This window comes from Notolabrus celidotus, chromosome 4 (assembly GCF_009762535.1).
Source record: "Notolabrus celidotus isolate fNotCel1 chromosome 4, fNotCel1.pri, whole genome shotgun sequence".
Lineage (NCBI taxonomy): Eukaryota > Metazoa > Chordata > Actinopteri > Labriformes > Labridae > Notolabrus > Notolabrus celidotus.
Window position 1 is genome coordinate 13,041,056 of NC_048275.1, and position 13,721 is coordinate 13,054,776.

Consider the following 13,721-nt stretch of genomic DNA (forward strand, 5'->3'; position numbering starts at 1 on the left):
CCAGTATTTTCATTCCCTCTGGAGGCATTTCCGCACGCTAACAAAGCCCGGCCTGCGTGATGAAACGGGGAGGAAGCAGCTTTTGTGGAGGGAGCAGCCAGTTTTTTAGTGTGTGTTTTGTGTGTCTGTGTGTGTGTGTGTGTGTGCTGACCCTGTCTAACAGTTTGTTACATGCAGATTTACTTTTGAGCTTGTAATTCAGGCTGCTCCAGGCTCTTGTTTGCTCACAAGCTTGCTGTAGCACGAGAACAAACCTACTCTGAGTCCCATTCAGAAGACAGAGTTACCTCCTGTTTGACTCTAATTAACCACTTTAATACTTAGCTTGTAGTTGGATAGGTTAACGTTTTTTTTTACAGAGCTTGTTAACTACTTACCTTTCTGTGCAGCCAATGCCAAACAGAAATGTGTGCTGTCGCCAAGGTCACAGGTTATCACAGAGTGTCTGGAAATGACTGAAAGCCACCATAAATAGTAGAAGTTACAGTTTTGTAGAGCTCACATAAAACACTCCTAAAGCTCGTGTCTGAAATGGATAAAAACACGGATTTAAATCAAAAACATTCAAGCTATTTTTTGAGTTCAGCATCTGGGTATTAATATTTCTCTTTGCTGTTCGAAACACTTTGTAAAGTCGGTGGTTTCCAGAAATAACTGAGGTGAAAGCTCACACGAAACATCATTCTTGCTGTCTCACTTGAGGTCATGACACAGCTACCAAAATCACATAAAAAAAAAAAAAAAGAACAGGAGCAAAAGCAAAGAAAGATCTGGCAACCGCAGTGTCGCTAAAACTGAGGGTTTTCTTCTCTGGGGTTGCCGACAGAGTCAGCGTCCTGTGGGCCCTGTGACACACGCTCATGCCCATAAACAGGGATTTGGCCCTCTGGAGAAAATAACCTTGATAATTACTGGGTGCACATGGACCTGCCCACAGCAAAGGGAGGAGGTGGAGGAGGAGGAGACGGGGGTTGACTGAGAAGGAGAGAGAGGGAGAAAGAGAGAGAGAGAGAGAGCCACATCCGCTGGTGCATTCCTCCATGCTGTGTCATACCGGTGCTGAGTTTCCCCTCAGTTTGCACAGAGATTTCCACAAAGCGGAGGGTGCAAAGGGCTACTGACGCAACGCTCCGGGCTGTGGACAGTGACATTTAAAGTTTAACAAGGCAACAAGCTGCACATTCATGGACTCCCTACGGTTACCCCCAAAAAAAAAAGACAACAAAAACTGTTTAAAGAGTCAAATGAGGAGCTCAACAACAATGAGAGACTCAGCCTGGTGACCTAACCCTCCATGCACTCATAGATTTTGCCTCTCCTCTCTCTCTGCCTTCCTCCCCCGGTCACATGGTCTCGCTGGTCTGGCTGAATTGGCACCATTACAGCAGCCAGAGCCGAATGTCTGTGGTTGGCTGGCCGCCCGTCTGCTTGCCTGTCATTCAGCTGGTTAAAGAGGCCTTGTTGAACCGCTGCACTGTGCCCGGCTACTACGGGGCCATTCATGCCTGTAACGGCAGAAAACAGCCAAGTCCTGTCATCAGCGCCAGCTAGCACATACCAATTTACTACTGGAAAATGACAAGGGCATTTTGCTTGGTAAGCACAGACAGTTTCCCCCCGCTGAGCAACCTCGTAACCCTGCGCTTTCCTTTTTCATTTCTTTTTCAAAGTTTGGATTACATTTCACAGAGTGAGACGCTCTTCTTTCTGACAGAGCATCTTTAGACAAACAGTGTTCAAGTCTCAAATATGTTCTCTGTCTCCGTTGCATGTACGCCGCCTACATGGAGTGTAAAGTGAACTAGACTGATCCGTTCCCAAAGGAGTCGAGCAACAACAGCGCGAAACAACAAAACAAATCCTTTGTGCCGCCTCGAACGCTGGAAATTTCAAAAAGAAGACTTTAAAAATACAGTTTGTCATTCTGAGTTCGGAGTTTTTTTTCTCTCTCTCTTCTTTGCTTGACAGTTGTTCTCTGTGCCTTTGGCTAATGGCAGCTCTCCTTGTCACAGATGACCTGCGCCTCTTTTTGCTACGTCCTCCATCCTTCTCTCAGTCCCAGAGTGACACACAGAGCGAGGACATGCATGAGAGCCATGACTTCAACCAGTCTCCCTCCGCTCTCCAGTTAGTCACTCCACTCTTATCTTCCTCGTCTCTTGCACTTTCTCTCCCTCTTCTCTCTCTCTTGTCCCTTTTTTTGTGTGTCTGTAGTCCCAACATCTTCCTGCTATGATTAGCAATAGTGTGTTTTCCCCAGCCAGTGTAATGTCTAGAGCCTCCTGTGTCCTTGGAAAGCCGCCTAATAAGCTCAGACACACACTGCTGTCTCTAGCGCTCCGCGGGCCTATTCTCCAGTGTCACCCAGCACACACTGAGGTAAACAAAGACTGCCACACACACACACAAACTATCCAAGTGGTGTGCTAATAGACCAGCATACTAGCCCATTGAGGACGGCATCGACGGTAGCTTACGAACGTTGACCTTCCATGTGCCAATCACAACAAATCTGCTCCCAGATTTGAATATGGGGAGGAGAAGAGTGTAAATTGAAAGCAGAAATCCCCCTGGTGTGAGACAAGATGAGCCTCTGAATAAATTATTCAGATGGCAGCCCCTCTTCCTGCATGATTCTCGCCTTCTGCTACGTTTAATGGCATCTGTGAAGACGCCCATTGGAGATTAATCCAGATGTAAGACATTTGTGTGTTTTTCTGTCTCTCCGTGTGTGTGTGTGTGTGTGGCCCGCTCACCCCGCTTCTCGTGCGTCCCGTTGTGTCGTATGATGGGGAAACAAAGCCTCAACAGGGGAATTTATTTCGCCTCCGCAGAGGGCTGTAAATAAACAAGTAGTGAATCAATGCCTCCATTTGTTTTTCTCTGATAATTCTGCCTGTGTCGCGAGGCGGAGTGACAGTGTGTGTGTGTGTGTGTAAGCCGGCGTAGCTCTCAGCAGCCATATTTCCTCTCTGTGAGAGTGAGGAAACACGCCACCCGGGCCTCATGCTTCATTTCCAGGGATCAGTAAATTACTGTGTGCTTTTTTAAATCACTCATTGCAACTCATTTAGTGCCATGATGGAGCATTTGTGAGAGTGGGAAATAATACCAGCATTAGATATAGTGCTTTAGAACTACTCAGTCGACTAAAGACTCAGAAATAGAAACTATGAGGTGCAGCTGAATGGAAAACCACAGCAGGTCCTGTAGTGAATATGTCCGTCAATGAGGGCATCACTGATGCTTAAAATTGGTAGAACATAAAATAACTTGTGTTTAGGAATATACAGTTTGAGGTGGTTTGCTCAGGAAGATTTGCATTAAACTGAAGTATGAAAAGGTGTATTTCCTTGTCTCTCTTAACCCTCCTGTTATGTTGCGGGTCAAATTGACCCAATTTAAAGTAAAAAAAAATAAAAAAATGTTAAAAGTATTATTTCCCATTTCTAATGTCACAGTGGATGAAAGGCTATTAGTGGTATTCAGAGGTTCCTTCAATCTTAGGTAATATATGCGTTCCAAACCAGCTAAATACAGCATAAAAACCTGGGCTGCATGTGACAGAAGAGGTGTCTGTTGTTAATTTATCAACATCACTAAAAAAATCAAAATGTAAAATGGAATGAACAAAAATTGATGTCATGTAGAACTATTGTATTTATATTTAGGGCTTTCCAATGTACATAAAAAAAGTTTTTACAAGAATTTTCATGAAAAACAAGTGAGTTATCCTCATTGAACCATGATCTGTGAGAATTAAAGAACACCAATGCAATAAATATTTATTTAAATGGTCACCAATGGAGTCAATAATGAGATTTAAATAATGTTTATTTGGATTTTTTTGGGTTCTGACACTTTTGGATCATTAAAAATGCCCCGGGTCAAGTTGACCTAGGAACATTATTGCTGTCCCTAAGAAACGAACATAACAGGAGGGTTAAAGGCACAGTGAGCCATTTTAAACTGATTTGAAATCTTCACTCTTACACTGATGCATCTTCATGAGCTGCATTAAGGAGATAACCATCAACAAGATTGATTATTTCTGTATACTAAATATTAGAGCCTGTGTTTGGGTCAGGTTAACTACAAAAAAACTGAGTCAAGATACATTATCTATATAGCACCTTTTAAAAACAGGTTTACAAATTGCTTTACAGAGTGCAAGACATAGCGAGAGAAAAAAACACAAAAGCACATGACAATGGTTTAAGAGAACTAAAATGAGTTGAGTAAAAGACAATAATAAAAACCATGCAGAAATTAAAAAGTCAGTGATGAGTTAAGAAGTAAAAGCACATTTTAAAATGTGTGTTTTTAAAAGAGGACAAAGAGGTGGCTTGCCTGATCTCCTCCTGCAGGTCATTCCAGACCTCTGTTGGTAAAGTTTGGCAGGAAGCAGTAAGTTAGCAAGCAGAAGGATGAGTTTTTTTTTCTGTAGATAACATTCTGTTTATATAATGTTTTGTACTCATGGCTGATAATGTAGCAGGTTACGCAAAAAGATGTATGTTTTCTGTTGAAGTATTGCTTTAGATGGAGTAACTTTACAACCAGGGCTTTGCTAGCTAAAAGAGCAAAAAGGCTAAGAACACAATTTAATGTTTCTGCTGGCTTGTGAATGCTTCACTGCTCTCTAAGGACAAAAGAGTTAAACATGTGCATATTTATGTTATTTAGACATGTACTGGGACATAAGAGCACACATCATGACACCTGGGCTGTGATGGGTAATGTTAAACTGGTACGTCTGATCACTGAGAGTTTTTTTGTTGTTATGTTACTTTAAATAAATGTGTAAAAATGCAAATCAATACATAACCTCATCACTCTGCATCCAGATAAAAGATATCTTGAACGCATTAAATAGAAGATCTGTAGTCCATCCATTTGTTTCCATAACAAATGCCCGTTTTGGCAAGAGCCATATCTTTACGACAGTGGGTGGTGGTGCTCATGGGAAATGTAGTCTGCATTCTAGAAAAATGCTACCTGAGGTTTTTAAATCGTCGCTTAAGACTCACATTTTCTCCCTGGCTTTTAATCAAGGTTGAGTGGACATCTGGCATAATTTTAATTAAATTCAGATTTATTTTATTCTATCTTATTTTATTATATATTTGCACTGTGTTTACATATTTTAATATTGTATTTTAGTGTTGTATTGTATGTTATGTTTGTCATTTGTGCTGCTTTTGATCTTTACAGCACTCTGGTCAACCCCGGTTGTTTTAAACGTGCTCTATAAATAAAGTTTGAGTTGAGTTGTTACATCCAGAGGGATCACCACAATCAATACAACATGAATATTTCTTACTGTGCCTTTAAGGGCTTAGTTTACCACAAAATGACAAAACATTTACTTATCTACATCAAGCTGCTGTTTAGAAATCTTATGTTTACAAGACTCACTTTTGACATGTCTACATCTGTTCCACTCAAAACTTTGGGGGAGGAAAAACTTTTAGAGCAAAGGTGAATTTTTAAAAGTAAACTTTTTCACTTTTTTCAGAGGCGTTTTTTTTTTCTTTCTTTTTTTTTTTTACTCCTGTCAATGCAGTGAACATTTTGTTGTTGTTACTTTGAAGACAAACATGTCTTCCACCTCGTGTTTATTGGTTTTGCTTCAGAGGCAAAAGTCTCTGACTCACATATCTTTCAGCCTTGGCTAAAAAAAATCCCCTCCAGGTACACTGCAGATGAATGGAAAACTTTTTTCTTTTTTTTTTCTCCTGTTTCTTTAAAAAATGTTATTGTTCTATTCTTTAAAGTGTGAAGTGACCCTTTAAACCTATGGGGGACTCAACTGTTAGTTTTCCCTAATTGCAGCTGTGTTGCCTCGGTAACAATAATGAACCGCGCATAATGAACAGGTTTTTTAAAAATATGAGGGGAGGTTCTTGCATTAGCTACAGTTCAATGAATAACAGCAGCAGTGAATAATGGTGTTAGCAGAGTAAACCTCAGCTGTAAAGGTGTGTAGACCTTTATTAGAAGCTATTGTTAGGCTAATGCTGCTGTTGGTAATGCCAACATGAGAGCCTCTAATGAGCTGATGGTTTACAATAGTTTTCCTTTCCTCAAATACCCCCCTCTGTATCCCATATCCAAGTGTGAAATAACAATATCAGATCATATTTAGTTAATTAAACTCATATGACTAATTTAATTTGACTTGAATATGGGGAAATGAATAAATCATGGGGGCGTATTTAGCTTGCTAGCGCCGGTGTTAACAGTAATTAAATATGGGGCAATCTGTAGCCTCTGAGTCTTCTTTACGCCTACTGTAGAGTGGAAAAAATCAAGTCAGATGTTTTTGGGAAGCGTTCACACAGAATATTAATGAAAGGATGTGGGAGTTTCAAACATCGAAAGTAAAAGAGTTAAAGATGCAGTCCTGTAAACTAAGCTAGTATATTAATTGTCAGTGAGCTGCTGTCCCATTAGGAGATCTGCACGTCGCACTCAGAGAAGAAGCCAGAAGCAGAGAAGAAGAAGAAATGCTCCTCCATGATTAGAGCCTGAAGAGTTCAAAGACAGCTGCTTCTGCAACCAAGAGTGGCGCAAAACACTCACAAGGAAGACGAGGAAATCAGCTCACATTTGTCATTTGAGTGTTTTATCTTTCATATTTGGCGGGGATTAGAGCTGCACATTCTCTCCGGCTCTGTCAGTCCTTGTTATGTGCTTCCAATCTGTCAGAAGCACGACAGGGCGCTTTATTACATCTCGATAAATGATGCCACCTAAGTCTTGTTTTCCTATCACTAAGAAGCAGATTGTGTTTTGTCACGCTCCCTGATGTGCGTTGCATTCTGTTTTGTCTCATTTTAGACTCGCTCTGTGATTGATGAGGATTAAGAAGCTGATTTTGCCTAATAGGGAACACAGGAATCGTCCTCATCCACACTGGTAAGCATCCTTTTTTTTTAAACCCTGTGTCTTCATCCAAACAGCTGATACAGCGATGCACATATACTTTAACAAACAAGATAAGAAGGCTGCAGTTTGGGTTTTTTAGCTTTTTGTTGTTTCATAGCAGCCTCTAACACACAGGCACTTTGTCTCAGAGCAGAAGGCGCTGGTGATTGTGTTGTGTTGTAACTTAGAAAGAAACCGGAGTACTTTCAAACACAGAATTTTTGATCACAAGAACGAAAGAACCATTCAGATCTTACAGCTTTATCTTCAACTCAGATCATCCATGAGGAATAAGCACTTAGTCCTTTATATCCCTGTGATACTGCCATTGATAACACACGTTTTGAGGAACATGTGGACACCCCAAAACATCCAGAACTGACCAGATCGTTTTAAATGGTTGCGTAATGATTCGCGTGATAGAATGATTACATTCTGTGGCTGGCACTCTCCCTCTTTGCATTGAAGGCAGCTTGTTTTTGTCAGGTAACGGCGCACAAGAACCCAAACAAGCTGTGATGCCAAGCCCGTTTGCACGTCATTGTAGTGCTTTTCGCCCACTGATGTGGTTTATTTTGAAAAATCCCATTCAAAGGGTGTTTACAGGAGCACATTCTTGCACCATTACCTCAGTGGTGATGCCGTTCTGGCTCGGCTTCAAGCTGTCCCAGGGGTGTGAAACCTGAACAGCCGTGTTAGCAGTGTTGAACCAATGGTGTGTTACCATGTATGGTTATTGATCTACCTCTATCAGCACCAATATCAATCTTAAAGAGGGAGACATCTGCTAAACCACACACACACCCTTTTTCCTCCATCTCTGCTTCCATAACCTGCAGGATGAGGCTCCTTCTGATGCAAAAACAGGCGTGAATATTTCTCCAATTAGCCTTTGAGCAGCATGAACATTATGTTTTCTGTTATCCTTTGGACTGCATGAATATTAAGTGATCGTTTAAACCCTGGCTGAGAAGAAACACTCCATTTATTGTCATCACAGAGTCGGGAACCTTTGACTGACGTGATGGAAGATGTAATTGGGGTGAATGAGGATGTGAGGAAACATCAGACCTAAAGGGCGTCACATTACATCCCGACACGTTTGCGAAAAAAGAAGATCTGTCCCTCCTGCTTTTGTTTGGTGGGCTGTGCAAAATGTCGACGGCGTAGTTTGTACACATGTGAAACGGCATCAAAGCGCTGCAAGGTGAATAATTTTTGGTGGCATCTGCACATTCTGCAATATGCTAATGAGCAAAGCTGCAAAAGCCAGATTGCCAGGAGAGAGAGAAGAGCAGAGATGGAGGGAGAGAGAAAAAAAAGAGAGGGAGGGGAACAGAGTGGAAAGGAGAGAGAGAGAGAGAGAGAAACAGACGGAGGCTGGTGTAAATTATGGATGCAACCTGCGATTTCCAAGAGGAAAAGAAAAGGCAGAAAGAAACCTCAAGTCATGCATATCAGATTACGCATTTACCACGTTTTCTTATCATGCTCCGTGAGCAAACTCGTACACAATCTGGCCTCTGTGTGTATTAGTGTGTGTCTGTGTGTGTGTTTCAGAAAGAGAGTGACAGAGAGTGAGCACTTACACATTCATCCATGTCGTGTTGTGTGGAGCTGCGTTGTGCTGTCAGGCGTTCTTTAAACTTGATCTGACGAATGCGTCTGAAGCTGCGTTGGCTTTCAAGGCACTATTGTGCTGCTGTGCTGCTTTGTGTCATGTGTCTCGTTGTGTGTCTGCAGACACACGGCCTCTGATAATACAGGTAGTTCATGCACAGTTGTAAATCTGTTAGAAGATGTTTGAATGACCTTGCAGCCCTCAAATGACGGAGATGTTTAACTTTACGTGTGTGATCACACCAAGAATGCTGAGCTACTTGATTTCTCATCCTAAATATATCCCTCTCATAATGTATTTTGCTTGCTCGAGCAGTTCTAAGTTAAGTAAAAGTGAGTATACGTGTCCCACAACCACATCCCACCCTCGTGTGCCAGTCCCCTAACAGTCCGTGTGAATAATGGATCCATTCTTGAGTCGTGTCTGTGACTGGGGGCCTGTGCAGTGGTGTGGTTTCCCCACTAGAGTCGGAGGTGGAGGAGACAGGAGGAGGGGGGGCGCTGCTCAGTCTGGAAATAGCTCTGCCTGAGCCGGGAGCACCTTAGGTGGGCCTCTGTGCCAGCCTCACCTTCCTTTAACACACTAAAAAGTACAACTCTGATTTCTCCCGTTGAGTTGAAATCAAAGTTGTCACCACCAATCAGCTGTGAGTTAAAGATCTCCGCAAAGACAGGAGGAGAATTAAAAAGAAAATGCAGTTTCTCTAAGAATTGGACCACAGCCATGTCGCACTCAAAGCGAGAAGTGTCTCCGAGCCAGGGAACAGAAACGATGAAGCCGCCCTGGAATTTGCCTGCATGTAAATGTGTGTTAATGTGCAAAGTAGGTCATTTATTTGGAGCAGGGACAGCCGTAGTGTGCCTCTCTGGAGCGATGTCAGAGAAGGGAATTGTTTCATAAACAGACACATCGCTGGATTTGGTTGAACTGCGCCAGGGATTAACATATGCCGTGTTTTTGTTTATATGTCAAACCCAAACGCTAATATACCAAACGGGGAGGGATGGAGGAGGATGGTGGGGGCGGCACTGAAGGTGAAAATGGCTGTGGTCAATCCAGAGACAGCATCAGTAACCACAAGCACAGATAGCAGCCTAAAAATCAGACTAAATCAGATTACCAAACAAACAGCTAAGAGGATTAATTCTGCTCTCTCTCCCCTCTGCTCTCTCTCTTTTTCTCGATCAGACGGACAGTAAATCTGCAATCTATAAAATCCCTTCAGATGATTTTCTATTTTACTTTGCGGCCCTGGTTTTCGTGGACCACATGTCCGGAGTAAGGCTCTGTCTGCTCTGGGTGAACTCTGCCCTTTATGTTCTGCCTTCAGGCGTTTGGACATTGCTCTACTAAACAGGGTATCATATCGGCCTTTAAAAATATCTACACGAGGTACAGCATGAATCTGCCGCTCCGCACGCCACCACATACTGTAGTGCTATTAAGCCTCATAGTGTTATAATAACCTGCCACACTTGCTGTTAGGAATAAAGCAGTGTTGAGAGACGCCTGTGGCTCTGTGGCTGTCACTTCCACAAGCAGAGCAGCGTTCACCGGCACACGCCTAATTAATAGGAAACGTAATATATGGAGGAGAATAATTACACCTCGTCCCCTGCTTTCACAGATCAAACATGTGGCAGCCTTTATTTGAATTAATCTCAGGAGGGATTGTTAGTATACACCGAATCAGTCGCAGAACATTGAGTTCTTCCAGAAATAAAAGACTGTAGATTAATTTGGTTAATATTTCATAAAGCTTACAAAAGCAGAGGGCATTCCAGGCTTTTCAGATTATTTGTCTTCAGCCAATATTACACACCATAGCTGAGCTGTTGCTGCTGCTGCTGCTGTGTCAATGCAAGAGTCCACAGCTCTCGAGCACAATGACAAGACAAGGCACTTGCTCCTTAAAGTGTTTGTCTGTGATAGTGTTGTTTGTGAAATGGGAGACGTTCAGCGCCTTTTGCCGTGTACAGATCTGATTCAAAGGGTGCCGATTCCCGCGCAGCATCCTATCGCTCTCTCTCGCGCTGATAACTGCTACCACATTTGTATTAATATCCTCTCTTGGTTCTCTTTGATATCAGCTGATTCACACCTCGTCTAAACACAGACGTACAATACAGCAGCGCTCCTGACAGCTTGACAAACTGACAAGCCCACTCTCAATCACTCCCCCTTCCTCCCTCCCTCCCTCCCGCCCTCCCTTCCTCCTGCTCTCCCTGATAGAGCCGTATATTGTAACCAACAAGACTGTAATCAGCGCTAACCTAATCAAATCATTGCTCCAACAAGCAGCCCTGACTGCCGGGCTTCGAGAAAAAAAAAAAACCCCACACATCTCGGATCAGGCGGCAGGCAGGCAAGCAGCGTGTACAGCAGTTTGTACTGTAAGCAGGCGCTGCTTGAAATGTCAGGAGAAGTAGGATTATATTTTCGAAAATGTCACTGACAGCATAATAGCCCAGAAGAAGAGCATCTCATGCTATGTTTGTATCTCGTGTCAGCAGGTATGAAATGTGACTCTGTGCGGTAATAAAAGATACTGTGAAAGAATGTGAAAGTAAGCAGAAAGCAGGTTTTGTTGACTGAAAGTGGAGAGTGATTGGCAGAGCGAGCAAACCAGCGAATTAGTCATTAGAGTGTGTGTTCTTAGATCTGCACAAACAAATGCACATCTCCAAACCAACTCATTATCAGCAGCAGGGAAGCTGCCTGGGCACTGTTACAACTTGTGTGCTTGCTGCATGAGTGTGTGCGCGTGCGTGTGTGTGTTTGTGTGTGTTCCAAGATTTGGTTAACTGACTTGGCTCGCCCAATCACATCACCACAGAGAGGGTGCAGCCGCTTCGGCCTCTGTTTCATTTAGTGGCACCCACGCGCTTGACTCTCTGCCACGGATATGCACAAACGTTGGTTTCTCTTTTCTCACAATGTAACAGACATTTACACACATGTACACACACACAGACAGTGCTGAATGAGAGAATGACAAAGTCAGAGAATGAGGTAAAAATGAGAAGGTACCGATTAAGCTCCTCAGACAGTTCTGCCAGCAGACATCAGCAGGTTGGAAGAGGGGTGTGTGTTTGTGTGTTTGTGTTGGAGGAGAGTCGGGGGTGTTTGACTAAAGCAGCCGTGTCTAACTTCTCCAACACAATCAGTTTTGTTCTTTTCAAGTGTGCATGAAAACGTATTACAGTAAGGTGCTAGTAACCTGCTGTGCTGAGCTTGTAGTTGTGTATTATTGATTGTTTTGAAGGCTGGTTGAATCATGGTGAATATTTGTGTTACACTGTATGTGTATTTCTTGCACTGTAATGCCAAATGTCTGAAACAGCTGGTTATGAAGTGCTTTAGCATTAAATATTGCATAAACCAAGTGTCCCCTAGAAAACTAGTCTGTCGTTTACATTTTATGCACTTAGTCAAACACATTGTGATATATTTTTAAACATTAGCTCTCTGTAAATGAAGCCAATGCCAAAGTGCAAAAAGAAAAACTGCAGTTCCTTGAGTGTCCACTTGAGGCGAGCTCCAAAAGCCAAGGAATCTCCATTAAAGCCAAGGTAAAATTGTCAATGTTTACAGAATCATCAAGCAATCAATTTTCATCATATATTATACTGTTAAGTGGTGTCACGTTTGCTAGTCAGCACTAGAACTAATAGTTCAACAAGTTATTTATAGTTCTTCTATTGTAGGCCTGAAATCCTGCTCATACCTTGTGACTGAGCTATTTCTGGGGCTGATACTTGCTGGGGCTGCAGCTCCGTTTGATGGCGGCTTCCATGATGCTGTTATACCAAGCGGCAACCTCCGGTCTCAAACTATGAAGCCCATGCGGAAGTGTTATAAACTGCAATTCATCGAGAATCCACTTGAGGCTGGCTGCAGAAACACTGGAAACCACATAGACACCAATTAAGAAAAGACGACCTTTGCAGCATTAATAAAATGTTTACAGCCTGGTTCAAAAAACGGCTTGGCTCTACGTAGCTAATCTCTCTATCAGCACACACTGTACGGGGGTGGATTTTTTTCTAACGCGACGGTTCGGGAGATATTAAGATTAGGAGTTTTTGCCCAAATAAGGACATGACTGACTTGACTTCCGGATGGGAACACACAGCTGTTGGCTAGGAGGCTGAAACTCCGCCTCTTTACGTCACACTTTGCTTGGTTGAGTTCCACACTTCCAATATGGCTGCCGTCATCGATTTGCTTCAAAACAGCGCGCAGGAACAGATGGGTGACGTCACGGATACTACGTCCATATTTTATACAGTCTATGTGGCTTCCATGATGCTGTAATAAGTTTCTATTTGGTTGTAAACAAACACATGACAGACGGCATCTCGTAAAACCACAGTTTGGCAATAATCTAATTTAGATAATGGAGATCAAGTTGTAGGAAGGCGGTGTCTGCGTAACAAACACAGGCATGTGTACCTTAACTTGCAGGGAGGACCGAAGACTCTAATGTTAGCAGCACTCTGCAAACCAATTTGACATTGTTTACCTGCAGACTCTGTGATCCCATGTTTGGTTTTTAATATTTTCTGAGAATTTTCTCCCCTTTTAACCAGTCAGATAGCTGGAATTTAAATATATTTTAAACAACTAGGACTTCAGTTGCCTTGGAACATACATAGTTCTATCTTATCTTCTCTTCTCTTACTAGCTTAGCTTCTTAGCCTAGCTTAACCCAGCTTAGCTTAGCTTAGCTTTTCAAAGACCAATGTGTGACGTCACTAGCACTACATCTATGTACAGTCTATGGCAGGAACATATCTCCGCTGTCGGGCAGAAACCTTGTATGTCCATATTTAATCACATCCATTATTCCATTGATCGATGCTATGGGTCTTCCATTAAGTAGGCTTTCTTAAATATAACAGATGAAAGTATTAAAAACAAACCTTGTGGTTGAATCTTATGTAGTGTTTAGTAATGTAAGATACATAGTTTTTTTTACTTCCTGGAAAGTAGTGGTTCTGGAGAAACAAGGTTTCCGCCCGATGGTGACGGTATGTAGCCTAGATTAAGCTAGTAAGCCATCGCTAGAGTGAAAAAATTAAAGCTTTGATTTCCTTGTGTAGTCCAAACATTACTCAAAACTCAAATTGATTTATATTGACACAAAAAACACACAAACACACACACA

General features: G+C 42.4%; 1 protein-coding gene across 1 annotated transcript in view; it reads left to right on the top strand.

Annotated features, from left to right (window-relative positions):
• zmiz1a (zinc finger, MIZ-type containing 1a) overlaps positions 1-13,721 on the top strand; it is a 138,270-nt gene that overhangs the window by 49,684 nt on the left and 74,865 nt on the right. Inside the window, exon 3 of the mRNA XM_034682686.1 lies at positions 6,844-6,921. The gene's annotated coding sequence lies outside the window, so the exon portion shown is untranslated. The remainder of the gene's footprint in view (positions 1-6,843; positions 6,922-13,721) is intronic.